The 20,361-nt window shown below is 44.7% G+C and overlaps 1 protein-coding gene across 2 annotated transcripts in view; it reads right to left on the reverse strand.

Annotated features, from left to right (window-relative positions):
- Positions 1–19,729, reverse strand: part of CBFA2T2 (CBFA2/RUNX1 partner transcriptional co-repressor 2) — a 58,205-nt gene extending 38,476 nt beyond the window's left edge. The window contains exon 1 of one of the 2 annotated variants that reach the window (XM_034787344.1): positions 19,463–19,729. The gene's annotated coding sequence lies outside the window, so the exon portion shown is untranslated. The remainder of the gene's footprint in view (positions 1–19,462) is intronic. The other variant, XM_034787343.1, reaches the window with a different exon arrangement.
- Between the last annotated feature and the right edge of the window lie 632 nt (positions 19,730–20,361).

Consider the following 20,361-nt stretch of genomic DNA (forward strand, 5'->3'; position numbering starts at 1 on the left):
GGTAATGATGTTTCCTTTTAGTTTCTTAATCACACTAGCACGTCTGCAATAAAACAATATTTAGAAGCTAGTGGGCATTCCTGGTGAGGCTACATGCTTAAAGTAGGTCAGATTTCAGGTCTAACTGCTAAAATATGTTTAATGGGGAATATTCCTGGAGGATACTGACTTTTGTCCCGGTTTTCTGCAGTGTTTACCATGGAAGAGACTTAAGGACTTAAGCTGTTGAGATATTTTTAAAAGGTAACAAACCAAAGTCTAACAAGTGGCGCAATTAAAAACAAACTAACAAAACCCCTTCAAAATCCCAAATGAGCACCAAATTGGGCTCCATTTAACCCAGTCTGAAACACTTTCTCTTCCCAATCTCATACACCTTTCAGATTTTTTTTGTCATTCTTTATCTGACTAGTTCAATGATGGGAGGCTTTGAAAAGCATTTCTGCGGCACCGGGAATAGTGACCTTGTGGTGCATTCGTTATGTTTCTAATCGACTGAGCTGAAGAGAATTCACCACTGAACAATACAATCGCTGCTACAATGCTGCATCAATACTTACCAAAGACGCACCCACCCTCCTCCATACAGGGCTGCAGCAAAAAGCAAGGACGAACATCTGCAGGTCAACCTCTTCCTGGATTTTTCCATGGAAGCAAAATGTCTTTTACAACTACCCAGCTAGCCCCAGCCTTAACTGGCTCTGCAAACAGAATAAAACAGCTCACACATTTGTCAAACCAATTTTCACCTGGCACTGTGGACTTTTCTGTGGTGGTTGACTCGAAGCCTGCTCCCCTGAGGGCTGCAGAACTTTATGATGGGATGTTCTTAGCTGTCAGACTACTGAGTTGCTCACCCTTCATGCTCGCCAGCCATTGTTTTATTCCCTAGTTCTTGAATTTGGCAGGAAAAAGAAGCTGTGAGGAATGAAGGGAATTTTTCCAGCCACAGTGTCCTCTCTCAACTCTAGTTTTATAAGAACTGATATAGGCTATAGAGACAAAGCCCCATGCCAGCAGATGCTGCTCCAGTTCAGAACAGAGAGCATTAGCTCTTTGCTCCAGGGCCACTGTGGTTTATTTAACAGCACAAATAGTTATGCAGCCTGGGTTTCCCGCTGGTTGTCGCTTCATCCCAACCTCTGGATGGCATCTGTACACATCAGGGAGCAGAGGTATCTAGGGAGCTTCCCCCATGTAACTTGCTTGTCTCCACCAGAGGGCACCTGGCAGGGATAGAGTTAAGGTCAAGGAGGGGAAAGGATGTCTCTCCATGGCATCCTTCTTGGAGAGAGGAGATGCACAGAGGGGCTGCTGAGGGGAACCTGGAGAGAGAAGCTGCACAAGCCGGCTTCAGCAGGACCAGGCTTTGCTGAACCCTGTAGCACTGGAAGGATGATCCAGAGTGGACGGCAGACACCCCAGCAAAGAAACTTGAAAACCAGCCAGCCTGGGTACCTGAGGGGTGTGGTCCCAGGAGAGGAACCTATTTCTAAATTGAAGGAGGAAGGCCACTCTAGACTCACTGTTCTCCATAATGCATGTGTGGTAGTGTGCGGTCTGTGCATATGCCTCAGAATGCACTGCAAATCTTCCTTTCAAGAACTTTTACAGTTCTCAGAAATTAAGTTTAAAATGAAGTCAGTGATGGCCGAAGATATGGCTGGAAGTCAGAACATCTGGCTCCTACGCCTGGCCCCAACATTGCCTTGCAGACCTGCTGTGAGACTTTGGGCAAGTCATCACACCTGTTTCCTCATCTGTGAAACTGAGTTAATAAAGTATCTAGCTCGTGTATGTGCATGAAAGAGGCCCAATTCTTTAATGTTTATAAAGCATTTTGAGGTATTCAGATGATTTGCCAGATCATCGGGGGCTCTTTCCTAAGAATGCCCTGCACCATTCAACTCTACGCACCCTTACCTTAAATGCCCCATCTGATCTCAGCTGTGTTCATGTCACACAGAGATGATTCTCAGGCAGCCAGTACCCACGCAGGGCTTTATCACTCTGCTTATTCTGAATTTCACTCAACAGGCACAGGAGCTGGCACAGCCATGAGGTACTCCCAGCTGCTGACACAGTGAGGCATGGTTCTGCACAAGCTGTGCCTTCTAGGTGGCCCCAAGCAAAGCATTTTGCAACAACAGTCTAAGGTCACCAAGGTATGGATAATTGTCGTTAGGGCTGCATCTGAGAAACTCTCACACCAGATACAAAGACTTTTTTGGCCCCTGTTGCCCCCAAGAGAATCCAGGAGTAGCTGAAGAGTTCAAGAGTAAATCCAAACCACAAGCTTCCTTCACAAAAAGTCGATAAAAACCCCATTAGTAATGGAACCAGGCACCCTTGACCCCCCGTATCATAGGACTGAGGTGATTCTTCCTAACCTGCCAGCAGCATGTCCATAGCTAGATTTTTCCATCTCCCAGCCTTGGCCAATTTCTTAGTCCTTGAACCATCCAGGTTGTGCGAAAGACAAACTAGAGCTGCACGTATGGTTTTACATACTGCAGAGTGTTATTGTCTGACCTCAGCAATAGACACAATCTTCCTTGGAGACCAAAGAAGGTAAAAAATAAGACAAGAGGAAAACAACCTGAGAATTATTGGAGAAGAAAATATTCCCTCTTTCTTTTAAGAACAGATGCAGCAAATTCATCATACAGGCCCTCTAGCAAACCACCGAAAGGCTTGAAAGAAGAAACTTTAACCTCAATAGAAAACATGGGAAGGATATTAGAAATCAGAGTATTCAAACAAAAATTTAAAAATCCCTGCTGGTTGGTAGAACCCAAGCAGTCATTATCAGCTAAGCTGAAAACATTGCTGAAAAGCAGCCAGACCTCAGGCAAGCCTGGATTACCTCCAACAACGAGGGAGATGTCTGAGTGCACAGATCCCTGAGGACAAACAAGGTTATGAGGGATGGGTCCTAACAGATCCAGTGACAAAAGACACAAGTGTAGCCAGTGAGTGTCAATCACCAAAACAGGTAACCCAGGAACAAGGAGCAGAACAGACTGCAGATAAAATAGTGTCAAATGTATGGCTGGAAATGTCCCCATCAACAGCCCAAGTGTCATGAATAATTACTAACCAGCATGGTGAATAGCACTGTCTTAATAATTAAATAAAAAGAGGAGCAGGGAGCATTGAAAAGAAAAATCAGTTAGTTACCTGAACACAGAAGATGAATAAATATAGGACCATCTAGAGGATTCCTACTAGCAAGATGGAACCAAGGGTGCCTGCCACCCCAGATGTACACTCTTATCAAAACTCTCAGATAACAAGCACAAAAGCACTGAAGAAGTCAGGTTTCGTGAAATCAGAGCACTGACAGTCAAGGAACTGATAAGTCATAACTGCTGGCTTGGATGAAAAATCAGGTTTGCCAAACAAGAACCAGCAGAGTCACACCGCTAACACAAAGAGAATTAACAACAAAAGAATGACCAGGACAAACAAACAAACAAACCACCATGCGCAGTGTCCCCAGGAATCAAAATTAATATTGAAGTTTTCTCAAAACAGAAGGCAGAGTCCAACAGGCAATCCTATTTCCCTGAATGTAGGATGAAGACCAGGAAAAAAGGAGGTTACGCACCCAGTGCAGTAACTGTAGTTCTTCGAAATGCATCTCGGTGGGTGTTCCATTTCAGAAATACGTGACCCCCTCCCCCGCATCTGCATGCACTTTCAATAGATTTTCATCAGCAGTGTCTATTCAGCCCACGCATGCGCCGTAGATATCCTCGTGGCCCATGCTGCCACTATATCAGGCTGAGCAGGTGAACTGCCATCAGTTTCTTCTCCACTGCTGAGTCTCAGAAGGAAACTCCAAAGCAGAAGGGAATGAGGGTGGGTAATGGAGCACCTATAAGGACACACATCTCGAAGAACTACAGTTACTGCACAGGGTGAGTAACCTCTCTTTCTTCTTCAAATAGCACCCTATGGGTGCTCCACGTCAGGTGATTTCCAAGCAGTATCCCATCAGGAGGGGGGAGCTTCAGAGTTGAGTCCATTACAGAGGAAAGAACTGCATTGTCAACTGCCACATCAGATCTGGAGGCATCGTCGTCTAAAGCATAGTTTTTGGAGAAGGCACATACCTAAGACCATGTAGCAGCTCTGCAAATCTCAGCAACTGGGGCATTTTTAAGTAGAGCTACAGATGTACACCATGACCTCACAGAGTGAGCTGACACGCCAACAACAGGGGATGTTCACCGTACAAGCTGTAATACATCCAGAAATCCATTTTGATAGCCTCTGGGTAGAAATAGCAGAGCTTTTTGATCTGTTTGCAAAATGGAACAATCCATGTAGGTGATTTATGAAATGGTTTAATCCTACGTAGACAGAAGATAACATCCTTCTGATATCTAGAATATGGAGTGCAGTCTGCACGCTGGACTTGGTGGTTTCTGAACGAAAACTACCACGTAAAGGATCCGATTCACATGAAACTTAGAAGACACTTTAGAAAGGAACCGGGGATGCAGATAAGGAAACCTTATCCTTGTAAAAAACTGAAAGGAGGGTCCACCATTAAAGTGCCGATCTCTCTGACTCTGCAGGCTGAGCTAATAGCCATTAGGAAGGCTGTTGTTCACAGATAAATTCGATAAGGAGCAGGTTACCATCAGTTCAAAGGGAGTTTTCATGAGACTTAAGAACCAGATTAAGGTCCCAAACAGGGATAGGGACTTGCACTGGTGGAAAGAAATTTCCCAGACCTTTCATGAACCTAGCAGATGCAGCAAACAGGGAGACCCCCTCAATAGTGGTATGAAATGCTGTTATGGCTGCCAGAGGAACCTTGAGAGAATTAAGTGACAGCCATATTTTCTTTAGCTGCAATGGATATTCCAGAACGAACTGAAATGGGGCAGACTGTGGGACAGTGTCTTGGAGTTCACACCAATGACTAAATCTTCTCCACTTCTAAAGGTAAGCATTTCTGGTAGAATCTTTCCTACTCTTTAAGAATAGGTGCCATATGTCTGCGGAACAGGAAGACTGTATTCTTGCGAACCATCAAGGAGCCACGCCTTGAGGCAAACACCACTTATATTGGGATGTACCAACTGACCGGCATCCTGAGAGAGGATTTAAGAAGTGACTGGAAGATTTATCGGTGGACAAAGAGCTTGGTGCAACAGATAAGGAAACCACGCTTGCCTCGACCACGTTGGGGTTATTAGAATGATTCTGCTCCTGGCTGATTTTGTTCACCACTCTGAGGATCAAAGCCATTGGGGGAAAACGCATAAAACAGCTTCCCTGTCCAAGGGAATAGGAAGAGGAACTGGGACCTAAACCGCCCATTGAACGAAACAGTTGGCCTTTTTAGTTCGTAGCGGTTGCAAAGAGGTCCAACTTTTGGGAATCCCCAAACCTGAAAAATGCTGACCAGGACATGGGGGTTCAGTTCCCATATGTAGTCTTGGGGAAAAATACCTGCTGAGAGCGTTGGCTGTAAAACAGTTTGTCTGCCTGGACGATACATTGCTCCTATGCAATGTTTTATGCACCAGTTCCATAACTTTATCACTTTGATGCAGAGAGAAAGGGGGTCTCAGTCTTTCCTGCCAATTGATATGCAGGCACACTGTCAGTCATGACCCTGACTGGGATAGTAGGTCTTTTCCACCTCTAATAGCCACAATTTCCTATAAGGTCAAGGCATCAGAATCCAGCACTATCTAAGTGGCGTATTAGTGTCCCTCACATTATAACCAACTGTGGCTTGACTGTTGTAACCATTAATTACATTCCATTTGTGCTACTTTCTTTAGCCCCACCCTTGCTATCCTGTCAATTTACCCATGTATCCAAGGCAGTCTAATCTAGTCATAATTCATGTTAGTTCTCTTTGGAGAGAGTGCCTTGTACACTCTGAGCCTCATAACTGCTGCCTACCTAATATTCCTCGATGGGAGATGAGGGGGAATTATCCAGGAGCAGACACTGGATGCTTTAAGTTCATTTAGATGCAAAGTGAACTTGGCAGCCCAGAGAATCTGGTCTAGTGTACCTTAATGCATGTTAAGCTGCTACGGTAGCTTCATGAATGTAGCTTGCTAACAAAAAAGAATAGCATTGGTCACTGTATTTGTTTTTAAAAAGCTGGAAGTGCCTTGTCTATCATGTAGACTAACTAATAACTAACAGATGCCATTCCATCTCAGGAGTCACTGGAATGGTGCTATGCACTTAAATACACCAGCCCTGCCTGACCAGCTCAAGAGCCAGCAAAGGAAGGTTCCACCTTTAGCATTAGAGAAATCGGAATCAGAAAGTGTGTTTTCAAAAACTGCAACCACACGTGTAAAAGCCAAGTGTGTTTCAAATGACATTTCCTTCTCCAGCCACAGCGCAGTCTACCAAGCGGTGCCTATAGATTTCCTCTCAGCAGAGGCAGAGTCCTATCTGTGTGTGAGCCCGAGTGAGACTTTCCACAATCAAGTAAGTGCAGAGTGCCTTTCAATTACAATCACCAGGCCATTAGGCAAATCAGATTTGCACATGAGATAGTAACTAAAACGACAAGAAAGAGACCCTAAAGAACAATAGATTAATAAGCTCATGAATTATGCTGACTACTGGTACTTTGGATAGAGATGGAGAGTCCTCCTGATATTCACAGTGAGGCTACATTTAAGGGTAAGATTCTTTAGATTTTGTTTTTGTGTAGTATGTGTATTTTAAAAGACTTGAGTCTGTGTGGTACAGAATTACAAGCCATGCAAACAGGCATTACTTCACTCGATCCATCTCCACTAAAAAAACAGCCACCTCTGTGGGGGTACCCCTTCAAGATTAGTTTCTTTCTCGCAACATACCTGACATTGGCTTAAGGTATTACTTTTCAAAAGGAACTTGAGCAGATTCTAACTACTTGATTTTACTCTTTTTACCCAAAGACCCATCCCAGCTCAGACGAAACAAGCCACAGATTCTGTTCCTTCTTGTGTCTATCAACAAAATTGTTTATTATATTCCAATGAGTTACATCTGTGCAAACTTACTGAAGGGACTGGGACTGCACAAGTGCCACTGAGGGCATAAATTAGAAGACAACGGTCTTGCTTGGGTGTCGCTGAAGAGATCATTTAACCCTCAGCAGCTTTATTACTGGTGATTATGTGCAAAGTGGAGATAACCCAGCTCAACTCTCAAAACTTAGGCCTTGTCTACACTGCCACTTTCCAGCGCTGAAACTTTCTCGCTCAAGGGTATGAAAACACCCCCCCCCCCCGAGTGATGCAAGTTTCAGTGCTGTAAAGTGGCAGTGTAGACAGGGCACCAGTGCTGGTAGCTGGGCTCCCAGCGTTGGTAGCTACTCCCCTTGTGGGGGTGGGTTTTTACAGCCATGACTACACAGCCACGTTAAAGCGCTGCCACAGCTTTAACGTTGGTAGTGAAGACAAAACCCCAGACAACACTTGCAAATCTTGTCAACGGAGAACACTGGCTTTAGAAACCACTGAGATAACACAGTGCCTCCTGATGGCGTTGGCTACACTCGCGGATTCACAGTGCTGCCGCGGCAGCGCTGTGAAGCGCGAGTGTAGTCGCGCCGCCAGCACTACGAGAGCTCTCTCGCAGCGCTGCAAGTACTCCACCTCTCCGAGGGGAATAGCTTGCAGCGCTGCGAGCGAGCATGCAGCGCTGCAGGCGCTGATTACACTGGCGCTTTACAGCGCTGCACTTGCTGTGCTCAGGGGGGGTGTTTTTTCACAGCCCTGAACACAGCAAGTGCAGCGCTGTGAATTGCCAGTGTAGCCAAGGCCGATGCTATTTTCAGCAACACTCTTCAGAGAAGAGCCACAGCTCAAGCATACTACACATTAAGTATTAAGCACACTGATGTGGCAGCTTTTTGGTGACCTAAGCATGGATTTTGATTCTAGAAGCTTTGATGCTGGAGCACAAACCGTGGGAGTGGGTGGGGGGGCAGAGGGGAGGAGGAAAGAATCATATTAGCTCAATCTCTAATAACTATGCCATGAGCAGTGAATTTACACCAGACTCGAGTAAGGTGTCACAGTATTATTAATTTACATACTGGCAAGACAAGTGAGAACTCATTACAAGCTACATTCAAGCCCCACAATTACACTAAAGAGACTAGAAGTTAATTTTCTAGGCCAGGGCCAACTCATAAATGGACATCAAGGCCACTGCCCCAATTCTGGACACTTTAATCCCTAAATAAGCAGGAGGCACAAAGGACTGACTTTGCCACTTTTCCATTCCCTTAAATGCAAAGTTCAAGTAGCAAAACAGTTGCCTGATTTCCTCCCTCCTTCCCCTCCAATACTAATTAATCTCTCTTCAGAAGTCATGTGAAAATTCTTTCCATGTGCTGTCTTTGATAACAGCTTTCTACAATACATTAAAAAAAAAAATGTCAGGGTGTTACTATTTCCTGATCCACACACTTCCCCCTGAAGAGGTGATCTATTTTACTAATGGCAGTAATTAGTAATTTTCAGAAAACAGAGATGCTGCTCCAACCTTCTCATCCCAAGGATCTTAAACCAGTAATTTTTTTATAAGGGAGTGAAAGACAATGACCTGGGTAGAGTCCCTGGGAGAAAAAAAAGACACAATAGTTATATTGATGAAAGACAGGGGAAGATTGCTAAATGCACATAAGATTAAGCAGCACCACAGCAGCAGAATCAGAAGGTTATACCAACAGCAGGGAGAAGGTCACTGGAATAATCCCCAGCTCATCTGCTGCTGAAAAGAACCTGCAGGTTTCAGGACAGTGACATTAGGTAAAGCAGCTTCTTTTGAAAGAGAGTGATATAGTCGGTAGGCTCCTTCCATATCACAGGCACTTTCAGTAAACACCATATGGTCTGATCATTTAATTGGGGAGAAGAAACCCCTTAAATTTTGGATTTGACTTTGTAGGTTTACTACAAGTCTGAAGAAAGCTGCTGGGGATATTTACCAGCCTCACGTTTCTCACACATTTTCTAACCTCCGATTTATCTACACAGATCCGATCCTCCCTTGCAGAGCATCTACTACTGTCAAACTCCAAAGAATCTGCCCCATCGTAAATGCAAAACCAATTGTGTACAGCACTGAAATGCTCGGCCTGTATTCCCACCTTCCAGAGACATCTTTAACGTACAATTTTTGAGGCCCTGGATTAGACAGCAAATCTCAAATGAATCCAAGGAAGAATCTGCAACAAACAAAGTTGTCAGAGATGTCTTCTGGAGGATCATGGGCCATTTCCTATCCTTTTAAGGAACTGCACTTCTCAGCTCATCTGCTGATGCTAGAATGGCCCTGGAGAAGCAGATACGTGTGATAAATGCCTTAAGGACTGATTCTGAGGCCTCATAATTTCATCAGATGAGTCTATTCTCTTGGGCAGAAATCACCCCTTCCATAGGGATCACTGTAGCATTGATCACAGATACAATTCTGAAGACAGATGCTGCAGTAGTAACAAATTCTCTCTTTTTTTTTAAATCAAAAAGAACAGTCTATCCAGCCCTTTTACCTTACCTGGGCATTATCCTACATCTTTGATAAGATCCAGCAAGTGATGGAGGGGAATGCAAATCTCCTTGGATTTGGAAAGAAAGCACTTCTGGTGACTTGGCCAGCCCTACCACTCTGTTCTGGATCGTCTGCCAATGGAGGTTGGATCCCAAGCATAGGCAGGAACTTGTTGAACCTCGCCTCAAACAGCTGGGGGTGAGGGAAATAGTCTATTCAGAGCTCCCTCCTCCTGATCAGATCTGGACAGCTTTCCTCTTTCTTGAGAGGAGAAGATGGAAGGTTATGAAGCTCTGTGAGTTTTCTTAGAACAATGTTTGGATTTTTTTGACTTGCGTTAATGGGAGTCCTCCTTGACTTCCAGTTTCTCTTTACCAATGAGTGCTTCATTGATTCAAACAGAACAGTTTCACTTTAGACAAGCATTTTAGGGGCTCTAAGGCAATAAGTTCAGCCTTTGGAGGCTGTTTGCTCCTAGTGGAAACCACAGAAGGCTGGCTGGTTTCCTCCCACATGTGAATATTTAAGTGGTTTGACAGAGACCCACAGGTATCCACTGCAGGGGAAGGCAGGGGAGTGATAGCAAGTTGCAATAGCTGGAAATAAGGGCATGTGGGGTAGGATGTCACATACATTGCTGCAGGGGTGCTGGAACAATTTGTATAGTGGGGGTGCTGAGTGCCATTAAACCAAACTGTAATCTCTGTATATAATGGAAACCACTTCAAGCCAGGGGCTGCACTAGCACCCCCATCACCCATAGTTCCAGCACCTATGCATTGGTGCCACCCAAGAGAAAGAGACCTTCTTCATTACCTCCTGGGGAAGATGTAGCTGACTGTAACAGAGAGAGGGGCCAAGAATTTAAACTAAGGTGGAAGGGCTGGAGCAGCCCACTTGCCCTGGACAGGAGACCTGAAACCCTAAAGGGAGAATTGATTCCACGAGGCTACCCCTCTGCAAAGCCCACTAGAGAGATCAGAGGCCCCAGTGGGGAACTGCTTTGCAACCCTCCCCCGCTGCAGCTGCTGCTGGGAACTGAGATGTTGGCTGCACAGCCTCCAGAACTGGCAAAGGCACCACTGCTGCCTGCTGTTATACTGCTAAATCTCTTGAGAAGAGCTGGGGAGCAGAAAAGCATCTGAGCTGGATGGCTGCTCCTACAGCTAGAAACTTGTCTGGCCTGAACACCAACTGTGGGGTTGGACCTGTTCCTCTTAAAGCACCACAGAGAGATCTACCTGCCCCATCCCCTGCATACCAGAGCTGTTCCATCTCAACCCTGCCCAGCCCTCTTCCCTTCCTTCACCATTTTGCCCATTCTGACAGGAAGGCAGGGGACGGAAACAACAGCCACAGTGCCCCAGAAAGCTCAGCTCCCATTGAATTTGGTTCCAATGTCAGAATCTAGTAGGGGGCCAAGCTGAGGATAAAGTTAATTTATCTTAAAAAAAAAAAAAATAAATAAATAAAGGAAAACTGGTTAAAAGACTCCAATCTGCTGCTTGGGCTTCTTTTGCGGCAGGGAATGCTGGGCTATTCTCCAGAAGGGCAGTCTCTAGCTCCTGCATCACAAAGGTCTGACCTCCCTCCAAGTGCTATGGAGAAGGACAACCAGTTGTTTAGGCTGCTGGACACCAGTGGGGAATAAAACCAGGAATCCCAACACCCCTATGAGGTAGGAAAGTCTTATCAGCATTTTATAGGAGAGGTAAACACCGCACTTGACAGGTTAGCTTTCCCAAGGTCACACACAAGTCAGTGGCAGAGCCAGGAATAGAACACAGGAGCCCCCCCTCCCAGTCAGCTGTTAACCACCAGCCCACTCTGTTACCTTAATATAGCGGCAGAATGCGTATTCATAACACAAATTGCCTAGTTTTCATAAGTGGTCACCTAAATTGCATAACGAGCATTTAGGTGCACACAGGTAAGTGGCGGCTAAGTGCCACTGTGTGTGTGAAAATGCAGGATTTGTATGTGCGATTTAGACACGCTCTTTTGAAAATTGGTCTCATAATATATAATGGCTGGGGTTTACACGAGCCTAATAGGCTTCCTCCTTCAGTCAGCACCACATGGAAAGTGCGTCTGTGTCTGAGCCAGTCAGTGACTGGTGTCAATCTTCCCCACAGCAGCCTGCTACACAAGGTGCAGGGCCATGTATGTGACAGCTCCACCACTCAGTGCCCTGGTGAACAGGTCAACTGAAATTAGTTGATCACCCAGAAGTAACCTCTTCAGAACCCAGTGAATTACAAGGTCACAGTTCAAGTGAATGTATTTCCATCTGGAAAACTACTATAAGTATACTGGAAATCTTGCGTTATCCTTTCATCCAGTTCTCTATGAAAGTAGTTTCCTAATCCTCGTCCATAAGTATAAAAAGTTGCTTTGTCCCCCATGGAATTATAGCAGTGGCCATGGTTATCTGTGCTGACACTGCTCTAGCTTCCTTAATGCCGCACAAGGTTCAGTTCTACTCTAAAAAGGGACAAAGTAAACCAAAAAAATTACCCTTTTATTCCATACATCTGCTCCCTCACAGTTTTACTGGATGACTTTGGTGACAACAGAAGTTTTTGTTTTGATTCCTATTAATTCTGCAAGGTCAACACAGCTATGGGAGGAAAAGTGAGAGAGTTTGAGTCTCATCTGGTTCAAGCATCATAATAAATAGGATAGTTGCACAACAGGCTGCCCAGGTGTAACAGAGAAAGTTTTTTTTGCTGGTGATAATGATGCACAAGCCAGAAAGAATGCAGCTTGATTTCAGATCCTAGGCTAAGGTGCAGGGCTGACAGAAATGTGCTTAGATTATAAAAGGGGAAAAAACATTTAACCTGGGGTCACAAGGAGAAACAGGGAGCTCCAAAGTGCTATATTTTACAGTAAAAAACACACATTAAATGGTTTAGATTTAAAACAAAATCAAAACACACCATTCTTGAGATGTGTTATATTAAAAAACGAGGAGTGCTCTGCTCCTAACAACTAGATCATCCACATTTTTTTTAAAAGTGTCTCCGCCGCCCCTCCCTTCATCTGTCTAAACTTATGAAATTAACAATCAACTTGTAAAAATAGCAGCGTCTATTCTCTTGTGGTTCCCTGAAATGTGATTTGCTCATCTGGTTCATAGGTGTGGCACAACAGGATATAAAAGATGATGGCTAAATAGTTTCCATTAAAGATCATCCAAAAACTAGCAGAATTTTCCTGTTAGCAAGACGCCTCATCTCTGGATGTTTCAAAGATTTAATTTACTACCAATTGGCCCTTGGTTATTTCACTTTTACAGAGGAGGAGAGGGTGGGAGGAAGAGAATGGGGGAGGGGGGGTGAGAAGATAATTAGCTTCGCTTGTAAAATGTTCATCACCATCCTAATACTGAGTAGAATGTGGAGCCTATTGGGGAGCGGGGGGGGTCTAATAGATTTCAGGATATTGTTCTTTGTGAGTAATAAAGTGCAGGGGGAGGGGGAGAGGGAAATCAGTAAGTGGATATTACTTCTTACCATAACCCCATATGGAAGTAATCAAGCGCAAGGGTGGCAGCTGGAGCCAATAACAGTCACCTGCAGTTGAGGGACATGGGGGTTTCGGATGGGTTTTTAATGCTAATTTTCTTCAGAAACAATGAGCTAGAAAGAGCAGAGTAACAGACGAGGCTGGATGAATAGAGACCAGCCAGAACAATAGCTGCACCTGGTGTTAAGAGCAAAGGAACAGAGCCGGCACGCGTCAACAGCATAGGGCACATCTGTTACCCTCACAATAACACCCCCCTCCCACCCAATCCTCCCTTCCCGCTCCTCCAGCATGGTAAGTAATACGAGGTCTTTAAACATTCACAGCTTGCAGCACAGCAACAGGTTTGAGTTCTTTCAAAGCAGCAGCATTCTCTGCACACTCCCTTTCCGTCCTCATTTAGATTTAGTTAAATAACAGACAGCTGTCAATACATGAATGACTATTTAAGTTCCATGGCCGGACTGGAAGAAAGACCTCTGATTTGTGGGCCGACTGATAGATTTTTGGCTTTTCGTCATGCAGCTTTCGTGGCACGGAAGAGTAAAAGTGACACTTAAGAGTTCCAGCTGCTAACAATGTTCTTCTGTCCAAAAGTCCATCCACCTGACCCTGAATTGCAATAGAGACACTGCCACAACCAAGAAAGGAGGAAATGCTGCATCTGAGCAGGGGACTTGGAACAATGAAACTCATTACGCATTATTTTAAAAACTCAGGGTAGGTTTTAAAGTGCCACTACCCAAAGCTGTTAAGAACAATGTTAATTACTTGGTTTGTAATGTGCTATAAGAATACAATGAGTTAAGACTCTTAATACCGAGCAGATGATGACACTTTTACACATGTGGAAATCTAGTTTATGAGGAAAAAAGTCTATAGCCTGTGTATACAGGTCAGACTAGAAGTTCACAGTTCTAGAAGTTCCGTCTGGCCTTAGAGTCTATGCAAGTGAGGCACAAAGAAATTACATGCCCCTGGTCACACAGAAAACATCTAGCAGATCCAACAATGGAACTCAAGTCCGACTCCTAGTTCCGTACTTTAACTACAGGACCATCTCTCCCCTGCACTTCAAGGCCCCTGGTATCAAATGTAAGCAGAAATACGGGTATTTTCTGATTCACTTCAGGAGCCGTCTCCAAATCTTTGTACAAATGAAGTAAAAGAACATCTCAGAAGTAAAGTTTAATTAGCCTTTGTGAAGGGTACAACATGGCTTTCCCAATGACCATTGTCAAATTTTTGTTTGAACACAATTTTATACCTAATCTCTGAAAAACAATGGAGTATGTAAATATTAGCTAGCCATTAGATTTGGTCAAGGAAGGTTTACCATCTAACTCAGAGAGAATACAGAAAAGTCAGCTCTTCTAGCATGTAAAAAAAGAGTAGGTGACACTAAGTGACTCTTTCTCTTCAGTTCAAATTTAAAAACACAACGTTATCTAATGCTGCCTGTAAGCCTTTTAACAAGCATCTCCCTCCACACATTTCACAGAAGTCCCTTCATATTCTGTTGCATTGTACTCAGCGATCTAGTAATATAATGGAAACTGTGTCTGGGTACCAATCAAATTAGAGATTTTTTCTCCAAATCATAAGAACTAAAAATGGGAAAGCCAACAGGCCATTTAGTCCTCTCCATACCAAATCAGGGTTGTAAACCATGGTATTTTCTACTAAGAGTAACTAAACATGGCATTGGGAGGTTCCATGTTTACAGTCCCAATTAGTTACACAAAATGCTGGATCTGGAACTGCCAGCCTTGCAAACTCAACCTGGAATCCAGAAGTCAGGCACTGTTCTTTCTTTCTTGTGCATTAGCATCATGACTAAAAGGTTCTGCAGGCCAAATTATGCCCTCAATAACATGTGAGCAACCCCTTTGCCTTCAAGTGGGTATGCAAAGGTAAACCAATTGGGACTTGGTAAAAATTATGTTGATGGAGCCCTAGAAGAAATCAAATCCAGATCTCTCTCAGGGTATGTCTACACTGCAATTAGACACCCGCAGCTGGCCAGTGCCAGATGATTCGGGCTCACGCTAAGGGGCTATTTAATTGCGGTATAGACATTTGGGCTCAAGTTGCAGCCCGAGTTCTGGGACTCTCCCACCTCACAGGGTCTTAGAGCCCGGGCTCCAGCCTGAGCATCTACACCACAATTAAACAGCCCCCTCAGCCTGAACCCCGCAAACCGAGACAGCTGGCACAGGTTTTTAATTGCAGTGTAGACAGAACCTCGATGATGTTGGTGCTGTAGGCCTCTGAAAAGTGACACTGTAATATTAAGAGCCTAATCTAAAACCCATTGAAATAGATGGGAGTTTTTCAGTGACTTCAGTGGGCACTGGATCAGGCCCTCAGCACTATTAGCAGATACAATTCAAATACACCAAGCAGGTAGGGGAAGCAAGAAGATAACACTTTTCCATAATCACTACTCATAGTAAAACTGCACTTGAATGTGTCTTTTCCATTTTTAAATGACCCACGTGATAGTGCTTCCATCATTCCCCTACGAAGACTATTCCAGTCTAGGAATACGCCTCAGATTAGGAATTTATCCCCATAGTCAATTTAAGCTTCTCTGCGCTCTGATTAATCTCTTACTCTTAGCAATATGCCACTGGCCCACTCTGAGCAATTCCTTTCCCTTTCTGTGGTTACAGCCTTCTAATACTCGGTTTTGGTTATATTTCCCTTAGTCATCATCCAATCATGGTACACATGCTTAGTTCTCCTAACCTCTCCCTCAAATCAGCCCTTCAAGATCCTTAATTTTGCATCATTTTCTGATTTCACCTCCAATTTGCTGAAGTCTTTCAGTATAGAGGTGTTCAAAAAACAGAGCTACTACAGATTCCAACAGGACTGTGTATAAGCTCAAAAGCTTCTCTCTCTCACCAACAGAAGTTGGTCCAATAAAAGACATTATACCTCACCCACCTTTTCCCTCCAATATCCTGGGACTGACGCTGCTACACCACCACGGCTTCCAAAATAACTAATTGTGAGTTAGTGTGGCAGAATGCGTCCTTGGCAGTTGTTGAAATAGTGAGATGATGCTTCTTCTTGAGGGTGGCAGAATGAGATCCTAAGTGGACTAATAAAAAGTCATGAACTTTTCACTCCTTTTGAACCAATGAACAGTTTGATCAGATCCTATTTTATCCATGCACTCTCCCATTCCTATGTATCTATAATGATTATCCATATAATTCTGGACAACATGTAGGCGTTATTCTATGAACATCTATCTACCTATGTTTTTTTGTTTCATAGAATATCAGGGTTGGAAGGGACATCAGGAGGTCATCTAGTCCAACTCCCTGCTCAAAGCAGGACCAAGCCCCAGGCAGATTTTTACCCCAGTTCCCTAAACGGTCCCCTCAAGGATTGAACTCACAACCCTGGGTTTAGCAGGCCAATGCTCAAACCATTGAGCTATCTCTGTTCTAAGCACTTTTCCCCCAATGTTCCCTGAACATCCTACAGTGTTGTTCTAATCCAGGGGTGGGCAAACTTTTTGGCCCTAGGGCCACGTTGGGTACAGAAATTGTATGGAGGGCCAGGTAGGCAAGGCTGGGGAAGGCTATGCCTCCCCAAACAGCGAGGCCCCCACCCCCTATCCAACTCTCCGGAACCCGCACCCCCATCCAACCCCCATGTTCCCCACCCCTGACTGCTCCCCGGGACTCCCGCATCCTATCCAAACACCGCTGCTCTCTGACCCCTGACCAACCCCCTGGGACGCCTATCCCCTATCCAATCCCCCCTGCTCCCCAACCCTGACTGCCCCCTAGGCTCCCCCACCCCCTATCCAACCCTCCCTGCTCTCCCCGCCCCTCGTCACCTGTCAGGTAGGGGAAAGGGGGGCTCAGTCCTTTCCCTGTGCATTTCCCCTGCTCGTTTGGCTGCTCTCCCTGGCAGTCGGGCAGGGCTCGCTCCCTGTCTGGGCTTGGCTGCTGGGGACAGGGGCCACACATGCTGGGGGTGGAGGGGGACCCTGGCTTGCTCTGCCCCTGTCCCCGGCAGCAGGGCCCAGGCCCCTTGAACATCCCCCTGGAACCCTCCCAGAACTCCCCCTGCTCCCCGCCCCCTGACTGCGTTGCCCTGGAGCACCGGGTCTGGCGGTGCTATAGCCGTGCCGCCCAGCAGGAGCTGCAGCCCAGGCGCTGGGGGAACTGTGACTGCGAGGGAGGCAGGGAGGGAAGAGAGCAGAAGGGGAGGGGTCAGGGGCTAGCCTCTGCCCTGCTCATTGTGCTGCCGGGGAGTTGGGCTGGCAACTCCGCAAGCCTGTCCTGACTCCACTCCCTGGCAGGAGCTCGGGGGCCAGAGGGAAGGGTCCTGCGGGCCGGATGCGGCCCGAGGGCCGTAGTTTGCCCCCCTCTGTTCTAATCTCTTCTCCTCTTCCTCAGGACTCAGTCTTCTGCAGAACTCGAACGTGAATTTGGCAGGCTAGTTGTTTAAAATAAAGACTAATAGCCCAATTGTGCAGTCCAAACATGGGCAAAACTCCTGATCACTTAACTGGGAGTTTGCTTGCATAGTGACTACAGGATCAAGTCTTAAATGGAGCAAAGTAATTTCAATGAGTAACAGCATTAACACTGGCAAATTCTGCAGGTCTTCAATACCATCATAGCTGAAACTACCCAACTGCACCAGAAATAGCTCACACACTGATGCAAATAAAACAGAAAACAAAAATTCACTGTTCGGAATTTGCACATGCTTGTACAGTTTGTGACATTCTTCCCTCATTCTGGCATGTTCTGGGATGTTAATTTGGACAGTATTGCCCAGTAGGCTCTCATAGCTACTTCCTAGGTGTTGGAAATCAAGGGACAAACAGCAAGGTTTAGGTGTCCCTGTGCAGAGTCACTTTCATTAGCCAAGGTGCTGGCTTGCAAAGCATACGGAAACAGCCTACACCCAGTGAACGTTTGCAAACTCCAAGAGAAAGAATTATTTAAGATGGTAAGAGCGCGTAAGTAAGAATAATGAAACGAGACTAAGAATAGGGACATTTAGCCTGAACAGCGGGATAAACTTGCTGCCGGTGAGCTCTATCAGGCTGTGGAACAGTCTCCCAAGGGAAGCCCTGACACTTGGCAGGTTTAAAACTAGCCTGGACAAAGCACTAGTAAGTGTACAAAAGGGAATAGTCCTGCACTGGCAGGGAGATGTAGTAGATAACCCAACCAATATTTTCCATCTATGATTCTGTAGCAAGGTTTCCCGTCCTCGCTTTTAATCTTCAGAACTTTAGGGTGGATTCTGGTATATTTGGTGCAACTGGGCAGCATTTCATGGATGAGCATAAGGAGAACACAATGGATTATAAATGCAGCAGTTCTGGAGTTTAGTGATGCAAAAAGAGAGCCAATAATTTTTAGTGGAATACACAAACATTCAGCCCCAGTGCCAATAGCTCACCGGGTGTACAATGGTATAATTTTTACAGTAGTATGCCCTGAGGGATCAGCAGAACATTTTAAAACTGCTGAACCTTTGCAAAAAAAGGAAAACAAAAAGCAGGTTTGGTTTAAGATATATATGTAAGATTGGGAATTCCAGTAGAATAAAATGGAATCCAACGTACAGTAGCCTTGCAATATACATTTTAACAGCAAAGAGAGATGTTACTGCATCACAAAACTGAACTGAGATATTTAAATATTGGTAGCATCAATAGCTACTTTGAGAGTATAAAGACAAAAAGGTAGCATTCTCACGCACAATGCAGAGAAAAAATGGGGGGGGTATTAAAATTATGAACATTTGGGATCTGATGGAGGAGACTTAACCCTATACATTTACTCCTATATTATAAATCTCAGTTTATAAAATATTATTTTGCAAAACTGAGAATAAAGCTTGCCACAATGAAAAACACATTACATTAAAAAATCCTCCCACTTTTCCATTTCCCATTAGACTAGGAAATGCTGAATGCCAGCCTTCTCCCCAGGAAAACCAAACCCTTCCATAGCAACGTAAAGGACAGAAAGCTCTAACACAGCTCTCCTTAGAGAAATAGTTTACTATTTTTTTAGCTGCATAATCCATGCACCAAGTCAGCTCATCTATTGAAGTTTTTACCAGCAGAACCACTGCAGTCTAAATGAGATGGTGAGAGAGGGGAGGGCGACATTGCAAAGCACTGCATATGTGAGGGTTCACATGCACAGATATACACCCTCTCCCACTATCTGAGCTCAAGGTTCAACTGATTTACAGAACAGAAAAATGTTTCTACTCTTAAAAAATTAGCACACAGCAAAACAGCATAACAAAAACACCAAAAATAAAACAAACAAAAACCACAAATAAACCTCTGAACATTTAAAAAAAAATAATCTAATTTAAAAATATTGCTTACCCGAAATACCCAGGTTACAACAATCCAGCTACTGTAGAATTCACCTAATTTCTTCGACATATAAATAAAATGCTCTTCTTTTTTTGCTCTTAATCTTCGAGCACAGCCTCAGACCAGCCTTCCTTCTTTCATTAGCTGGACATGTGTCAGCTCTCTCACATCTGCGATTTCTCACTGACTAGAGCCGCCTGTCCGATCCCAGGGAAACACAGATGGATCCCAGATGGGAAGGTCCAGCCAAACAGACCAGCTCTTTACCTCGCCAGAATACCCAGATATAGACACACACACCCTCCTTTCTCTCCCGGCCTCCCCCCCCCCCCCGCTCTCTCTGTTACCAGGGCTCCTTGCCAGCTGATGTCACTAAGCACACACCTACCAGTGACTCTCAGCCACTTTGACATTAACTTGTTAAATACCCATAATTTGTTTATGGCTAACAATAACACTGATACTGCACTACAACGATCCATGCTAGCTCCCCGTGAAGAGGGGCTTCAAAGGATGAGACTATTGGACGTTCAACTGGACTGACCCTTCCAAAATCCTTTATACCTTCATGTTTACGCAGCTCTTGTTTGTAGAGAACGGTTGTTGTAAATCACTCTAGTAGGCAGCCTGTAGTGCTGAAGAGAGCCTTAATTTTAGCACTCAGATTTAAAAACTGGATTTGGATAAGCTGTTTGGTAAACAAACTAATTTTCTGAAGGTTTCCTAGTGCATGTAAATCTTTCATGTAAACAGCCTTCAAATTTCAGTCCAGTTTGCAAAATTGCAAAACTGGCATGTGTTAACAATTAGAAGCAATAAGAAGATACTATTCTGATGGTGCAAGGATCTCAAACTAGGGCTGGAAAACTCAGAGGAAGAGTGATTAAATACATAACATCCTAATCACA

The sequence above is a fragment of the Trachemys scripta genome, chromosome 12 (genome assembly GCF_013100865.1).
Source record: "Trachemys scripta elegans isolate TJP31775 chromosome 12, CAS_Tse_1.0, whole genome shotgun sequence".
NCBI lineage: Eukaryota > Metazoa > Chordata > Testudines > Emydidae > Trachemys > Trachemys scripta.